General features: G+C 32.9%; 1 long non-coding RNA gene across 2 annotated transcripts in view; it reads left to right on the top strand.

The window, feature by feature from the left end:
* LOC120097052 (uncharacterized) overlaps positions 1–6,642 on the top strand; it is a 66,738-nt gene extending 60,096 nt beyond the window's left edge. Inside the window, exons 3-4 of one of the 2 annotated variants that reach the window (XR_010057979.1) lie at positions 1,221–1,288; positions 6,468–6,642. This is a non-coding gene — a long non-coding RNA (uncharacterized LOC120097052). Of the gene's footprint in view, positions 1–1,220 lie in introns of both variants that reach the window. The other variant, XR_010057976.1, reaches the window with a different exon arrangement.
* The last annotated feature ends 5,175 nt before the right edge of the window (positions 6,643–11,817 follow it).

Genomic DNA, 11,817 nt, shown 5'->3' on the forward strand with positions numbered 1-11,817 from the left:
GGAGTTAGACAACTAGTCTCTCCTCTAGCTTTGAAGATATTGTTAATGGATAACTTCTAGTAGAAGGAGATTCAGTTTTCTTTGATGATGGAACCCATGATAGATTTAGTATATCCATACACTATTATATTAACAACATTAATTCTACATTATGCCTGTAAAAGAAAAAAAATTAAATTAAAGATATAAAAGGAAGCACACAATCACTTAATTTATTATTTCTTTAAATTGTCTACATTGTGTATAGTCACAACTCAGAGAATGTTAGGAACAAATGTAATTGCTGCATACATCAATTCATATATTATATATTACATGAAATGTGGTATGTTTAGTTCCCTGAATTCAGCTTTTATTTCCAAACAAAGAGAATTGTGTTATATCTATAGAGGTAATGTGAGGGACGAACATGATAAACTATCATTTTTCCTTTTTTAAAAATAGACAGATTAACACACATACACATTCTGCCTGTGCTTAAAATTTTTAAGTACTATGAAGTTTGAAATGGATAGAAAAACTCAAAGTGCCTCTTTGAATATTAGGATGCATATACATGTGTAACATTCAATAAAAGACTATTGTGTGGAAGTTCTAGTCTAGTGTTAACTTGTACAAAGAGTGTAAACGAAACCCTGTATTGAGTGTATTTCCTCTGAAGTAAAACCTTCTCAAGGAAACAGGTAGAATCCCATGATTCAGGAAATGAAACAAAAAATCTCAGAAGATCATACAAATTGCAAACTTCAGAAGTCTCTCAACACTTAAGAGTCAGAAAGCTCCAGGCCTTAGATTAAACTGTAATAATAATTACAATGAAAGAAAGTTTGCAGCCATCAACAATACTAAAACATTATCCAACAGGTTCTATATTTGCAACTCTTATGAACTTCATAGTCATGCACTGCCTATCAATCACTCATGCTTCTGTAAGTGTTGTCCAAATACTCATTGATTTACCAAGATAGACATGGATGGTGGTGGTGTTGTCATCATTTCCATATCTGTGAGTAATATGACATGTATTCTTATCTCCCAGGAAAAGTCACACATAATGACAAAAGAAAAATTGGATAACTGTTTTTGGCTTTTCAAAGAATTTTTAATATCAACTTTTCTAATAGCCATTTATGTGATATTTAACTATCATTGAGTACTAGACATTTGTGAATTTTTTTGAGTACTGCTCATTGAGTACATTAAACAATTTTTAATTTTAGGTGTTTTAAGGTTGTTGCTGCTGATTAGGGGAGTATTATTTACCATATGCTGAATACTATCATTCCTGGTAAGTTTTGGATTCTGTATCCTAAAATAAAGACATGTTAATTTCTTGTTTATTGCTGCACTAGTCATAATAGCTAAGCAATTGAACAAGCATATATGCCCTTCAACATTTTAGTGGATAATATATATATGTATATTATATATTAGTTATAAAATTAGTTATGAAATTTATTAACTCCCAAGTAAATATGAAATTATATTTGTAAAAAATGGTTGCAAATTGAAACCATGATCTTAAGTGAAATAAACCAGAGACAGAAAGACAAATACCTAATCTTTTCCGTGTGTGTGTGTGTGTGTGTGTGTGTGTGTGTGTGTGTGTATTTTTACATATTTACTTGAGGAAATTGGAAATATAACCACAAAAATAATTAATAGATGTCAAGAATGGAAGATCAAGGAAGAAAGAGAATTCATTATTAAGTATATTCAACATTGATATAAAAGAAAAATACAGTATATTGGGGAAAAGGAGACTAGGAATTTGCTTTATGTATTACAAGAAAACCTAGAGTTGGAGAGTCCAATTAATAGCTATGTATATATGAAAATGCCAAAAATGAAACCATTAGTTTTGTGTCCTACCATAAAAAGTAAATTCGAGAGAAAGGTCTGATTGACAATGATTGTGTGGGGCTGAGGTGACAGCGGAGAGGAGGAGGAAGAAGCTGAAGAAAGCAATCTGACTGTGGCAATCTGAAACCAAATGCTAGTTTTAGTCTCTCTTTAAATCATCTCATAAGATAATTTAAAATTCATTTCAACATGTCCTTTTCAAATACAGAGAAGTCAATATATACTGAATGCAATCTGCATTTCAACAGCATTTAAGAAACAATTCAACAACTCTGAGAAAAACAGTGATAATTTAAATCAAATAAATAGTACTGCTATATTCTAAATAACTAAGCATGATCAAACTGGAGATATAGTATATAATATTAATATTACATATAAACTAAAATAAGAAATAACCCATATATATTTCCATTGTTCATGCTTGGCAGCCTAATGAGAAAATAGTGAGCCTGACTTATTTTAGAAATATATTCAAGGAACTATTCTCTGTCTGAGCCCTCATTATCCCACGTCAATGAATTGCAAAATTAATGGAAAATATAATTTATATTAAAATTTAATGGATATAAACTATATATGTATATTCTGCTTAATTATGTCATATCATAACCCAGTTTATTACATATAAAATGTATCCATTATCATGTTAAGACCACTTTGATTTTCTCCATATCCTAGGTTGCCACCTGATACCACGCCAAATTTACTTTTATAATTCTACAGTTTTACCCTATACTTTATTGCTGGAAATATAATCATCTCATTTTGCAAGAACTTTGTGTTTTTGTGAATTATATACATTAATTTTGTATTTGCCTTCACATTTTTTTACTTGTGTTTATCTACCTAAACTAAAATTAGTAAATTAATACAAACTATTCACCTAGGTACATATATAGGGCTTCTTGGTATAATAAAACTTTTGATACAATCTGAAAGCCATCAATAGAATAAATGTGTTTTTTCAACACAATTGTATTGATTGAAACATACAACAGAATAAAGTGTTTATGATGCAGTTTACAACATATATGCTAATAGATGGTACACATAATACATGCTGTAACATATATATGCTAAGCTGTGAAATACGCTGCAACATTTGTGACAGTATGTGTTCATGTATGGATGAACTTCAATACCATTCTGTAAGGGCACAAGTTAGATTAATTTTTTCAGATTTTGCCATGTTCTACTAATATGATATATTAAAAGCTAAAGAAAGAGCATGAAGTTAGAGGCCAAATAGCAGTCAGTAAGTATCAGGAGGCTATACATTTAGGGAGCATTTAAACATGTGGATCAGGCATTTTCCTAGTGCTAATAAATATTTCAGAACTTCAGGTAGTTATAACAGTCTTTATATGAGTAAAATTTAAAATTCATTCTGTTATTAACATTATCTCAACCAAACCATTATTTTCAATAAATAATTTAGTAATTAACAGTGAATATTTGACATCGGACAAATCTTAAATCTTTATATTAACCAAGATGTTTTTACATACTAAGTGATATATGTTATTGATTATAGTTCTGATCCTCAAAGAAGAATTTGTAACTCACTTTGACCAATATTTTAGAAATTTTCCTAATGTGAATATTAATTATTCTTTTTAGTTAGCAAAGTTGGCCAATTCCAGTGTCTTAAAGTACAAACAACTGGCACGGTCCATATCTATCACTTTAGCATTAGCTTGTCCCATGGTTTTCGAACACAGCTGGCATTACAACAAATCCATAAATGACATCAATAGAATAGGGTCTGGCTAATCCTAGCCCTTTGGGGGATTGTTTGATGGATGTTTCTTCAGATCGCCTCTCTAGGATAGAAAACACACCTTGGCAGAAACCCATAGAACCAGCTGTGATTAATACTTTTACACTTCCTAATTAGTTGATCTGTGTTAGGACAAGATACTCAGCAATAACTTCAAGGATGATCCTACGCAATAATTTATTAAGGTACATAATTTATTAAGTCTTGGAGTAAAAAACTGAAACTGAAATTTTCCATCCCTAAAATATCAATATTCGAACATTGACCATCTAATGCAAGAAAATTGCTAAACTATGAAGCATTCAACACCACATTTTCTGGAAATACGAATGCATATAGATGTTTTAAAATTTGAATCAAAATATTCCAGAAACCATAGGTAATATAATGGCTTGTATTTTTTGTATTACTAGGAAAAATAATAAGAATTCATGTGAAAAAAACAAACTTAGGAAAATAAGGTTATCCGTATGTGTGTAGACATACATGCTAACTCAAAATAAAACCTGTCACTGAAGAGAGCAACATGATGTTCAGTTGTTTTATAAATAAGACTACACATCTCAAATTATTTTTTCTCAAGGTTTTACTGCTGTGAACAGACTCCTTGACCAAGGCAACTCTTAACGCGCTACTTTACAGGTTCAGAATTTCAGTTCATTATCTTCATGGTAGGATCCTGGCATCGTTTAGATAGGCATGGTGCGGGGGGCAGGTGGCTTAGGGTTCTATATTCTCATCTGAAGGCCTCTAAGAGAAGACTGGCTTCCAGGCAGCTAGAATAAGGGTATTAAGTCCTAAACCCATATTAACACACTTCTTGCAAATTCATACCTATTCCAGCAATGCCATACTTCCTAATAAGGCTACCCCCTCAGCCAAGTATATTCAAATCACCACAATGTAACAAACATTTTTTTATATAGGCTGTCATCTACAGATCACTTACTATGTAATGTATAGGAGGAAAGAGATACAAAAGATATGGTCATAATTAAATGTGATAGAATTCAATGTCAAAAAGAGTATTAGTTATTACCTCAGTTGTAGGTTACTTTGTATAATGATAATGCTTATTCTATGTCTCCTTAAGGGTGATATAATGTTTGATATTGGATAATATTTATTGAAATTAATATTGGAGTAAACAGAGATAGTAACTGAAGTCTGAGAAGATTACATAGGGGACCTTTTGCTTTCCAGATTTCCCATGTTAGTAGGATATAAACAGCAGTTCATAGAAATTTCTTTCTCAAATCCTTTTTCTTTCCAGAAGAGTAGTAAAGAGTACGATAATATGAAATATAGTTGTTTTAGCCATGGGTTGTTTGGGTTTTGTTTTATTTCTTTTTCTCTTAATTTTGAATATTAATATTTCTTCTCTGAAACCTTTTGGGGAAACTTAAAACTGTTTCAGACACACTGGAACACAGTGACGTCTGAAACATTTTCTTTGCTCATTTTCTTTACGGCTGTTAATGAACACTGGATATTTCAATTCAGCCATGTTGCTCACAGTATATCTTATCTCTTTAGATTTTGGTCAAGAGTTTTATTTTTTAAGACATTCCAAAAACAAAAAAAAACAAACAAAAACCACATTTCATCTTCACACTATTATACTTGTTCAAGAGAAAATATGGCTACTACCATTTTGTTTTGATATTTCTTCTCACAAGTTTTTCTTCCATGATACCCTAAGAAATCTTCACAGTTCCTTGTCTAAGGATGGCATTACCTTTATTTTATTTTAAGTCTGTAACAGGTGTATTTTATTGTATGATAATTTTTGAAAACTAGCAATGCTTTTGCAAAGTATAGAATGACACATTTTATATATGCTTTCTGAAAAAAACTCCTTGTCCATATTAACATCAAGATAAAACACTGTCCAATTATAAAAGGAATGAGAGCTTAATGTATATTCTTATATGCATCTGGAGGTGAAGGCAAGGTGATTAAGAGAAACTGCATTTAAACTACATTTTCTTTGCCATTCTTGATAGAGACTCGATAAAAATAATGTTCACTTCCAACTTTTTTTAACATTGTTCTCATGACCACCCTATAATTGTTCAGAATATTGAAGGTGAAAGATCTTTCCTTATAAATTGTATTATCTGGGCTTACTCAAATAGAATAAATAACAGAAGAGCAAAGTTGGAAACATCTAGCCTCCTGTAGCACTCTTTCTGAAAACATTGGTATGTGAATGTGGTAAAAGTCCTTATAATAGAAACATATCAGCTAAGGCACATGTATTTTGTGCCCCCAAATTAATTTAGAAAAAGTTAAAGCCTTGAAACTATATGCCAATAATTTGCTGGCACAAACTTTAAATGGAAGAGCCCAGTGATAGATTAGACCACCAGAACCACTGACTTAAAAAAAATTAGGTCTCATGAGACACAGTTTCTTAAAAAGACTGATGTTTCCTCTCCTATTATGCTTTTTTTTTCTGTTTTTTTTCTTTTCTAAAAATATTTATTTTTCTTTCATATTATACACCCAAACTGAAGTTTTCCCTTCCTTCACTCCTCTTAGTCCCTTGCCTCATTATCTCCTCTCTTCTGAAGATCCACTTCTCCTCCACTTCTCCTACGAAAAGAACAGTCTTCTCAGAAATATCAACCAAACATAGCATAAAAAATTATAATAAAACTAAACATATATCTTCATATAAAGGTGGGAGGCAATCCAGTAGGAAGAAAAGGTCTGAAGGGGAGGCAAACAAGTCAGAGATACTCCCACTCCTGTCAGGACTCCCCACAAGAACACTCAGAAGTAAAAGTCTAGGTTCTGTTTCCATTCTTACTCACAGGTTCTCTGGACATTGTGACATCACCAACTGTCAAAGAATCACCAGAAAGAAACTGATTGCAATGCCATGGTCTTGACCTTACAGTATTGTATAATGAAGTTATACTTTTGGAAATAACCCAGGCTCTAGTATTGGATCATATTAACAGAAATTAAAATAATACAATATCCCACTGGTTCTCATTGTTATTGTCATTTATTAAAATTTAGTGTGTACCTTTAACAAACAGAACCAGATATATATATTATTTATTTTATTGTATATATCAGACAGTCCTCAAGAAATTTGGCATTTTTAGAGTTTAACAGAAATATTGCAAATGAAAAAGATGCTATAAAATTGAATGAAAAACCATATGCTAAGAAATTAAAGTGATTACTATATCTGTCATATAATGTAGTACTAAAATATTGAATTGATGTTGTGATCTACAGGAAACATAACATTTTGTTGTAATGAAATTAACAACAAATATAAATACTTACCATTAATAAACTGCTTAATGCTCTCAATCTTGGAGTTGGAACATCAGAGACACAGGCATGAAATAGAAAAGAAATAATACTATGGATTTTGCCTCAGTGTGAGAGGATACAATTAGACCTACTGCAATTCGACACATCAGGCAGCATGATACCCAAGGGGATGTTCCCTTTTCTGAGAAGACAAAGAGAATGATAATGGGGGAAGTGATATGTAAGGGTGGGCCAGAAAGGAGAAGAGGGAGTGGGTCCTTGATCAGGATATAAAGTAAACAAAATAATGAAAATTTTAAAAGATCATAGGAGTGTCTGGAGGGAGAAAAGGGAAGGAAGAATAAAAAAATAAAATGCTTACTGTCGAATTCCTGAGAAGTACAATAAAAAACTTTTTAAGCTTGTTCTCTGTTCTTCATATATGTGGTATGTGTGGGCACACACAAACACACAGACACACAGACACACAGACACACAGACACCATACATCCATGAAAATACACACTAATAATGAAAAAGAAAAGGTAGTAATAATGAATAAAATAGATAACAGAGGTGTCAGAGTCGAAGATATTCTACTGTATGGAGAGAACCCATGCTTATAAATACATCAGTGACCTGGATTCACAAAACATTGGAATTTATTTTAATTCAATAATTTATTAATAAGGATTCAAGGGTCAGAGTTTATACCAGCTATCCAAAGAAATACACTAAAAAAATTGTCCCTTCTCAGAAGCTACTAAATATACAAGGAAACATTCCAAAAAGAAGAATAAGGAAATGTTAAAGGAACAATTTCTCCTACAATAACGAAGAGTGAAAACTATACTCAACAATAAAAGAACTTCTGAGGAATCACCATCCCTGACTTCAAGAAGTACTACAGAGCAATAGTCATAAAAACTATATGGTATTAGTACAGAGACAGGCAGATAGATCAGTGGAACAGAAATGAAGACCCAGTAATGAACCCACACAAGTATAGATCACTTGATCTTTCACAAAGGAGTTAAAACCATCCAATGGAAGAAAGATAGCATTTTCAACAAATGGTGCTGGTTCAATTGGAAGTGAGAATATAGAAGAATATAAATCAACCATTCTTATCACCATGAACAAAGCTTAAATCCAAGTAGATCAAGGACCTCCACTTCAAACTAGATACACTCAAACTAATAGAAGAAAAAAGTGGGGAAGAGTCTCAAACACATGGGCACTGGGGAAAATTTTCTGAACAAACACAAATGGCTCATGCTCTAAGATCAAGAATTGACAAATGGGACCTCATAAAACTGCAAAGCTTTTGTAAAGCAAAAGACACTGTCATTAGGACAAAATGACAACCAACAGATTGGGAAAAGATCTTAACCAATCCTACGATCTGATAGAGGGCTAATATCCAAAATACACACAGAACACAAGAGGGTAGACTCCAGAGAGACAAATAACCCTATTAAAAATGGGGTACAGAGCTAAACAAAACACTCTCAGCTGAGGAATATCGTATGGACAAAAAACACCTAAAGAAATGTTCAACATCCTTAGTCATCAAGGAAATGCAAATCAAAACAACCCTGAGATTCCACCTCATACCAGTCAGAATGGCTAAGATATAAAACTCAGGTGACAGCAGATGTTGGTAAGGATGTGGAGAAAGAGGAACATTCCTCCACTGTTGGTAGGATTTCAAACTGGTATAATCACTCTGGAAATCAGTCTGGAGTTTCCTCAGAAAATTGGACATTTCACTACCTGAGGACCCAGCTATACTTCTTCTGGGCATATACCCAAAAGATGCTCCAACATACAACAAAGACATATGCTCCACTATGTTCATAGCAGCCTTATTTATAATAACCAGAAGCAGGAAAAAACCCAGATGCCCTTCAACAGAGGAATGGATTCAAAAAAAATGTTGTATATCTACACCATGCAGTACTACTCAGCTATCAAAATCAATGACTTCATGAAATTTATATGCAAATGAAATGAAGTAGAAAATATCATCCTAAGTGAGGTTACTCAATCACAGCAAAACCCACTTGGTATGCACTCATTGATAAGTGGATATTAGCCAAAAAGCTCAAATTAACCAAGATGCAATCCACAGACCACAGGAAGTTCAAGAAGAAGGATGACCAAAATGCAAATGCTCACACTCCTTCTTTTTTTAATATTATTTATTTAATAATGTATATGAGTACACTGTAGCTGTCTTCAGACACACCAGAAAAGGGCATCAGATCCCATTACATATGGGTCACACTCCTTCTTAAATGGGGAAAAAATATCCATAGGAGGGGATATGGAAGCAAAGTTGGAGTAGCGACTCAAAGAATGGCCATTCAGAGCCTGACCCACATATGGCCCCATATATATATATATATATATATATATATATATATATATATATATATATATATATATATATATATATATATATATATACATAATCTCCACCAAAACTAAATAAGATAGATGAAGCTAGAAAATGCATGCTGAAACGGGCCGGATATAGATCTCTCCTGAGAGACACATCCAGAGCATGTCCAATACAGAGGTCAATGCTAGCAGCAAACAACCTAACTGAGAATAGAACCCCCTTGGGGGTAATTAGAGGAAGTATTGAAAGAGTTGAAGGAGCTTGCATCCCCATAAAAACAACAGTGCCGACCAATCAGAGCTTCCAGGGACTAAACCTCTACTGAAGGACTATACATGGTCTACCTAGGGCTCCAACTGCGTATATAACAGAGAATACCCTTGTTTGGGCACCAGGGGAAGGGGGAGGAAGCCCTTGGTTCTGCCAAGCATGGACCCCCATGCAGGGAAGTATGGGGGTGGAGGCAATAAGGTAGTGTATAGGAGAATACTTGTGTGAGGGAGGGGAAAGGGGAGGGGGAAGGGAGGGAATGGGGACTTAAGGACAGGAAACCAGAAAGGGAAATAACTTTTGAAATGTAAGTAAAGAAATATATCTAATAAAAACTCTGGCTTGTGCTTTATTTGACCATATATAGTGTGCCATTCAAGTTACACCAACATTAAATTGATGAATCTCATTAAACACCAAATGATCTGATTGAAAGCATCAGAGTTAGTAATTTTCTACAGGAAATCAGACAGTTATTTACAGAAGTATGAAAATATAAGTAAATTTCTGTCTACATTCATTGCTATTAGTTCATGAAATATCTGTGAATACTTTTAGATAAAGTGGTCATATGAACTTTTCACATGGAAAGCAGATCATAGTTTCTAACCAGCAATCATCTCTCTGAAATGTGAGCTGCCTTTTTCTTTGGGGGTAGGATTAATAAATGAAGATATGCTAATCCTGTACTTGTGCTGTTCTCAAAACAAGGGCCTGATAATGAACATCATATAGAATAATTCCTAATATACTTATATAAATATATGAATGGACATTCAGAGGCTGCCTCACCTAGGCGATCAATATATATATTACAAAAACTAGACAATATTGATGAAACCAAGAAGTGCATGCTGACAGGAGCCTGATACAGCTGTCTCCTGAGATGCTTAGCTAGAGTGTGATAATACAGAGGTGAATGCTCACAGCAAACCATTGAACTGAGAACAGGATCCCCATTGGAGGAATCAGAGAAAGGATTGAAGGAGCTGAAGAAGCTTGCAACCCCATAAGAACAGCAATACCAAGCAACCAGAGCTCCCAGGGACTAAACCACTACCCAGAGACTATACATGGACCGACCCATGGCTCTAGCTGTCTGTGTGGCAGAGGATGGACTTGTTGGACACCAATAGAAGGAGAACCCCTTGGTTTTGCCAATGCTGGAGCCCCCAGTGTAGAGGAATGTCAGGGTGAGAAGGCAGGAAGAAGGGGTGGTTGGAGAAGGGAAGCAAACTTATAGAAGAAGGGAAGGGGGATGGGATAGGGGACTTATCGACAGGAAACCAGGAAAGTGAATAACATTTGAAATGTAAATAAAAATATCAAATAAAATTTTTTCTATATAAAACATGTAAAAATATTTTGCTATATTTTAGTTATAATTTATTAAAGTTAATGTGATGGTTTTATTTGTATATTTAAGACGTCAAAGTTTTAAAAATTTATATTAATTGCATCACATCTTGAATGTCTTCAATATGTATTTGTAGGATATTTTTGAATAATAGCATAAACTCAGTGTTTATGATAATTTTTTAAAAAATACGTACCAATTTTTCATCATAAATGTGGATTTTTCATTAAATATTATTGCACTAATTATTATTTAAAATTATGTGGGAAAGGTGAGAGAACTAAAAATTAGTTCTCAATAACCTACTAAAGAAAAAAAGTCAGGACAACAAAAAGTACTCACTATTCCAAGAAGACAGGAAGATCTTCAGAAAATACAATTTTTGTTTTTTTGTTTTAAAGATACAGAATCAGACCTGACACTTTGTGGAATAATGTAGGATCCTGAAAAAATTGAGTGCGGAACAATCATGGTCTTATATTTTTTATACAGTATAAAAATTAATTAGAAAAAGAAAATACCATAATGAAACCAAATATTTTATAGCAATATAGTGAATAGAAAATCATAAATTTAGAGAAAGATAAAGCCCTTACCAAATAATTTTAAACAGTTTTGCAGTTATTGAGAAATCAATATCCTTTTATAGAGGATTTCCTAACTTGTTATTTCTCAAAATATTTTTTCTAAAAGGGGATCACTTTTCAAAAGCATTATATGGGATAAAATATAAATGATTAAAATAGATCAACAATTCTGTTTATTATATATTCAAATCAATTTCAACTAATGAGTGCATATGTATTTAAAAGATAAACGTAGTTTTCTTTATGGTAATATAATATGCTGTACTGTAGTAAA

Source organism: Rattus norvegicus, chromosome 15 (genome assembly GCF_036323735.1).
Source record: "Rattus norvegicus strain BN/NHsdMcwi chromosome 15, GRCr8, whole genome shotgun sequence".
NCBI lineage: Eukaryota > Metazoa > Chordata > Mammalia > Rodentia > Muridae > Rattus > Rattus norvegicus.